This window comes from Mus pahari, chromosome 19 (genome assembly GCF_900095145.1).
Source record: "Mus pahari chromosome 19, PAHARI_EIJ_v1.1, whole genome shotgun sequence".
In the NCBI taxonomy this organism is placed as follows: Eukaryota; Metazoa; Chordata; class Mammalia; order Rodentia; family Muridae; genus Mus; species Mus pahari.
Genome location: NC_034608.1, coordinates 55,813,426 through 55,819,738, shown reverse-complemented (window position 1 = coordinate 55,819,738; position 6,313 = coordinate 55,813,426). Strand labels below are relative to the sequence as shown.

Genomic DNA, 6,313 nt, shown 5'->3' with positions numbered 1-6,313 from the left:
GGGTGAGGAAAGGCGCTGGATGCCAGGCGGACACCCCTCCTCGGTCGGGGAGGTAAGGTGTTGGGTGCTGGGTCAGCCTGCGGACAGCCGCCAGGCGAACACCCCTCCTGGGCAGGAGAGGCGCAGGACGATCGGGTCTCACCTTGTCATTTTCAAGGAAAGAAGTGATGGATAGTTAGGTTTTTAAACATCAGAAACGCTGAGTTGGGTATATGCTACTTCTATATTAACAAAATTAAGTGTTTAATTGTAATTAAAATCAGTCATTAAGTTTTATTGGTAGAATATGGTGACATAGCCATTTGATTTCCCGCAAAGTTCTTCATCTGTTTCACAGGCTAACTCATTATTAAGGAATATGTCAAAGGATGTTTTTAGTTGACAAGATGACGGCTTCAGAGAAAGATCTAACTTCTAAAGTGCATATTGATTTTATTCCAAAAACATCATATCATTTATATAAAAATGTGTGTGTGTGTGTGTGTGTGTGTGTGTGTGTGCCTGTGTGTGTTTACAGGAAAAGGCAAATTGTATGTGGGATAACATATATAACAATCTGCAAAATTCCTGCCCCTTGAAGTGTCCCCTGTGTGGCTGCTATGTCACACGTGCGTCATTAGGTAGCTGAGAAGAGAGAGGCTATGTCTACACATAGTGTTCTGACCTGTGAACCTTTGAATGATTAGTAGCCAAACAAATTAAAGCCAGCCTGAGACAACCACCCGTCTGGTGCCAGGCAGACTAGAAGAACCCTGCCTGGAACCTACTGTAACACTGGGCAGGAGTGAGCCAGAGACAGATGGCCCTCACAAGAAGCCATTCAGGTGAGCTGGGTCAGAAAAGAGTCCAGGATGACCACCAGTCCTGCTTCATGGGGCCTGGATAGGGAGCTAGCCTGAGATGACCATCAGGCTTGGGGGCCGGGGTTGGAAGTGACTGTGCCTGAGCTGACCCTGGCTTGGTACCACAATGCAAGAATGCGGAATAGCACTCCTGAGACCACGCCTGAGAAGACCCCAGACACTCAGAGAGCCCAGGTGCCACTAAGAGGAACAGGTAAGTGGTGGCCAAATGGAAGAAAAAAAGCGAAACAGAGGGTTGTGGCACAATGGTAGAGGCAGAACTGGAGATTCGAGGGCAGTGAGGGAAAAGTCTGATGTGAGTAGCCAGCGATGTTAGCTGGGACAATGGTGAAGTCCTGGCCTGTACTCTCACTAGCAGATGTGGCTGGGGTTGTTGGGGGATGGGTTGCAAGGGTGGAGTGTAGGTAAAAGGGGAGAGGAAGACAGGTGGAATTGGGGGTGCATGATGTAAAAATTCACAAAGAACCAATAAAAAGTTTTAATGGATTTAAAGAATAATCACACACACACAAAATTCCCTTTGAGACAGAGTTTCAATATGCAGCCTTGGTTGGCTTGTAATTTTCTGTGTCTACCAAGATGACCTCATAGTCAGAGGTACTCCTGTCTTTGTCTTCCAAGTGCTGGGATCAATGACACTTGGCCACAATTATTTTTAACTGAAGGATTTTTTTGTTCAATTATTGAGTTACTTTTCAATGGTGCGTGTTTGTTGCACGGAGTGCCTTTCCAAATGAAAGCAAAGTCAGCTTTAGGAAGCAATCAAACTTTGCACAGACAGAGTTAGTAATGTAGGAAGGAATCATTTTCAAGCTCCAAGAAAATGGTATTTTTCTTCATAGGGGGAACTGTTAAAGAACATACGTCGATGTGTATAGTAAAGCAAACTTTAGTTAACTGGAATTCTTGAAAGGGAATTTTCATCAGTCAAATTTATTTTGACATTTCTACATATTTAATAATATATAATATTTATAATTATATACATATGTGGCACAATTATATAATGCATAATGTAATAATATATCTTTACAAATTAAAATACAAACACAAAGCAATGTATTTTATGCTTAAATTGTACCGTATATCATTAAATTCTTCTGAGGTGCTCAGTGTTCTCTTTGCCTCAATGCTGCATTCATTGTCTTCCTCATTCAAGCTTCCAGCCCTGGAATTTTAGGACTGCTTTTTATCCTTTTCTACATAATCCTCGACATTAACATTTCTACAAGTTTATCTCTCCATAGAATCAATCCACCTCCCAGATGGCTCCCTTGGAAGCATGAGTTCATTTTACCTTATAATCTGTGCTTCTGAAGTTACTGGTTCCCCACAGCCAGTGTCATTACATCTATGATCCTGTTTTGTTTTGTTTTGCTTTTTTAGCATATCTTTCCCACTTGGCTGCTACTGCTTTGGTGATGCCTACCCCTGCCCACTTCACCAGTCTCCTTACTCCTGCACTTTGTGGCTGGTACATGCGTTTGCTTCTGCTACCATCCTTAAATAGACATTGTTTCTGTCCTACGATGCTAAAATCCATTTTATCGTGTAAGATGCAGTGTATGTTTCAGTCTCTCCAAGAAATCTTCACAGAATCATCCAGCAGGCTCTCTTCCTGAATTTGCCATGTCATGCCATTGGACTATTAAAGACATAGTGTAGTAATCCTCAATATTTTTGGTATAAGGAATTTTTGTCCACTTGAAAAACCATTGGAGATCCAAGGAACTTTAGTTTAGGTGTGCCATAGCCATCAATATTTATAATGTTTTAAAAACAGAACAGAAAAAAAAATTTATTTTAGAATAACAGTGTTGATTGCTTACTAAAATAAGGAATATATTTATCAAAAATCAGCAAGCAATTCGGTTTTTTAAAACAAATCTTAATGTAAAACTTAATAAAAGCTGCTGCATTTTATAATCTATTTTCCCGGTTAGTCAGACATCAGAAATTCCATTGTGCTCACTTATGGGCTCACTCATGAGAAAATGACAAGTTTGGGTATCTTGGGAGGACTGTTTCATTGAATCTAGTTTCCCCTCTAACTACTTGTGAAAAAAGTATTCATATGTGGTTATAGTTATTCAGGCCTAGATTACTCTCATTAAGGCTTTAAATTAAAAAAATAAAACCATATTCTTAGTACTAATGATGGGCATCAATTTTATAAAATCTAATCTCAGTTTAAGAAGTGAACTACATAGGTTTTAACACCTCTTTTACAAAAAGGCTTTGAGCTAAAAAATGTAATGAATCTATTCAAATTCAAACATATAGGTAAATAACCTTGGGAACTTTACAAATTCTTTCCATTGAGAGAATTAAGTCTATGAATTCTCCAAAACTGTTCAGCACTATTATGGTTGGGTAATGTAGACTGATCTAAAGTCATTATTTAGAATAAATGGGCCTACTATTTTAATAGAGTGCTAATTAACTCAGATTTAATATTTCCACTTTCATAAATACAAAATCACTTGCTCATTATGATTATAGCATTTACTTTAAGGAAAGAAAATGATTGTGTTAAAGTGTTAGGAATATAAGCAAGTTTAAAACTTAAAAAAATGTGTAGCTGAATAAAGTGTAAAACAAGCTCTTATTCTGATTTTTACTTTTAAATTTAGCTCTTACACTCTTTTAGGAAATGTGCTTTCAGTTTCTTTAAAGCAACTTGGAAACCAAGGTTGGAAAATTAGCAATACCTTTCACACATAATTAGTAGCATCTAATTAATAATTTATTAACATATTATTCTGGACCCCCGCATATTGATTAATCATCTCAGTATCTGCACAAAGGACCACGGATAGACATGGTCCTCAAGGGCTTACAGTTTTTTGAAGGCAAAAACACTTATGTAAAGTACATAAAGAAGGGCTCAACAGATACAAGCACTTGTTACCATGCCAGATACCTGAGATTGGTTCCCAGATTCCATATAGTAGAAAGAAAGAACCAACTCCAGCAAGTTGTCCTCCAGATACATACTGTGGCACATATGCTCACATGCACACACACACATGTAGATATAGATAGATAGATAGATAGATAGATAGATAGATAGATAGATAGATAGACTCTTGGAAAAAGAAAGTACATAAAATGAGAAACAATACAGAAGATATAGCAAAAGGCCAACACATAGTGGAAATTTTGATGCAAGGACGTAACTACTATAGCACTCACAAGCATCTCTGACACTTCTTCAACCCTTGTCCCTCTCATACCGCATCCTTCATCTCTGATGCTGGGTACCACTTCTCCTGGTTCTTGATGCACTGAATAACACTTCAGCTCCCACTGTTTCACATGCTTCTTTCTACCTCAAGGACTCTGACCGTGTAGATTATGAACATCAGAGAATGAGAACCGGTAGGTGTTTCTCTGGGTTACCACAGCAACCAATATTTCTGGTTGGTTATAAAGCTTTGTACAGGAGGCTACGGAGATGATACACATTTGTTTTCTTTAGTAATAACTTACTTGGTGAACAATATGTTAGTTTGCTGCTCTCTAGCTCAGACCTTTCTGAAGCTGGAATTTAAATTGCTTCTCAAATAAGCTACTTGCATTTAATTCCTGAACTCAGAGATTGTGTGTGTGTGTGTGTGTGTGTGTGTGGCCAGAAATCTTTTGAAAAAAAAATAATAAATTATCAAAATCCTTGAAACTTGCAGAGGTGATTCCCTTGATAGAGGAAATATGTTTCCCTCTGAATAAAAACAGAATAAAACCAGAAATCTGCAAAATAATACACTTATTGGATATTTGCATTTCATCTTTGAAGAACTCTCTGTTTTGCTCCATGCCTCAGTTTTTAAGTGGGTGGGTTGTTTATTTTAGTGGCGTTTAGGGTTTTTTTTTTTTTTTTTCATTTCTTTGTGTGTTCTAGATCATAACCCTTTGAGAGACATATAGCTGATAAAGTTCTTTTTTTTTTCTTTTTTTTTCTTTTCAATTCTATAGGCTGCCTTGTCACTGAAATGAGCCATATGGCCCTTGGCCTTTGCTCTGCTGAAGCATTTTGACTTTATGACATCCCACTTAATAATGGTTACTCTTTAATCCTACTGCTATTGTGATCCCAGTCAGAAAATTCCCTAATTCCTCTTCAGTCAGACTCAGGGGTTTAGGTCTTAGGCTGCAGTTACCCTCGTTGACGAGTACCATTTTATCTCATCCACTGCACATTGCTGGCTTCTTTGTAAAAGACCAGGTGGTTGCAGTAGTGTGGGCTAGGGTATGGTGCCTCAGTTTTCTCTTATTGATCAATGTGTCTGCTTTCATGCTAGTGCCAGATGGTATAACTAGAAATCTGGCATGCTGATACCTCCATCAGCCTTTCTAGTCTTAAGATTTGTTTTGACTCTTCTAGGCCTTTTAGGTTCTCTATGAAATATAAGATTTTTCCCGATTCCTGTGAACAATTGAATTGGAATTTTCATGGGGATTGCTTTGAATCTTTATTTAGGATGATCATTGATTTTCTTTTTTAATTTTACCAGTCCATGAGCTTGGGGGAGGAGGTCTTTCGATAATTTTGATGTCTTCTATTTATTTTTTTCAGTGCCTTAAAGTTATCTTTGTACAAATGCTTCATTTCTTTATTTAAATTTATTCCAAGATTTTTAGGCTGTTGTAAATTGATAGCCTGTTTTCTTTGTCAATATGTTTGTCCCTTATGTAGTAAAGCTGATGATTCAAATATATGAATTTGATGTCTTGTCACTCTGCTGAATGTGTGTATTAGCTGTAGGAATTTTCTGGTGGACTATGTGAGGTCTTTTATGTATAAAATCATTTCACCTACAACTAAGGACAATTTGATTTCTTTCTTTCTCATGTGTATCCTCTTTATCTCCTTGACTGGTCTTGCTGCTGAGAAACTTCAAGTACTCTACTAAATAAGAAAGGCAAGTAGGTATGCTAGTCTTTTTCCTGATTTTAGTATAAATGCTTGGAGGTTTTTGTTTTGTTTTGCTTTTATTTCTTTCCACTTAGCTATATGTTGGCTTCAAGGTTGCCTATATACCTTTACTGTGTTTAAATATGTTCCCCGTATTCCTAGATTTCCCCAGATTTTATCATGAAGAGATGTTGGACTTTGTCAAAGGCATGATCTTCATCTAAGATAGTAATGTGGTTTCAGAACTTGAGTCTACTTATATGAAGGAACCTGTGGTTAACAGCACACACTAATTCCCAGACACATTTTAAATAAAATGCCTGAAAAGAGGAAATACGATGTGTTTCATTTTAACTGCTCCTCACTCCTTTCCTGTTATCACTTCCCAAATAAACTAACCAGTATTGGAGCTTTGTTTCAAAATATAATTTGGCCATCATCTTTAGCCAAATTTCATCTTTCATCACCTCTCAATGAAAATCTTGGTTTTCATTTTTCCTTTTTTCTTTCATTTTTTTTTGCTCCATATTTTCAA

At 37.4% G+C, this 6,313-nt stretch overlaps 1 non-coding gene across 1 annotated transcript; it reads left to right on the top strand.

Annotated features, from left to right (window-relative positions):
* The first annotated feature begins 566 nt into the window (after positions 1 to 566).
* LOC115062622 lies at positions 567 to 698 on the top strand. Its single transcript, XR_003842574.1, has one exon. It is a non-coding gene; the product is annotated as a small nucleolar RNA SNORA17 (small nucleolar RNA).
* The last annotated feature ends 5,615 nt before the right edge of the window (positions 699 to 6,313 follow it).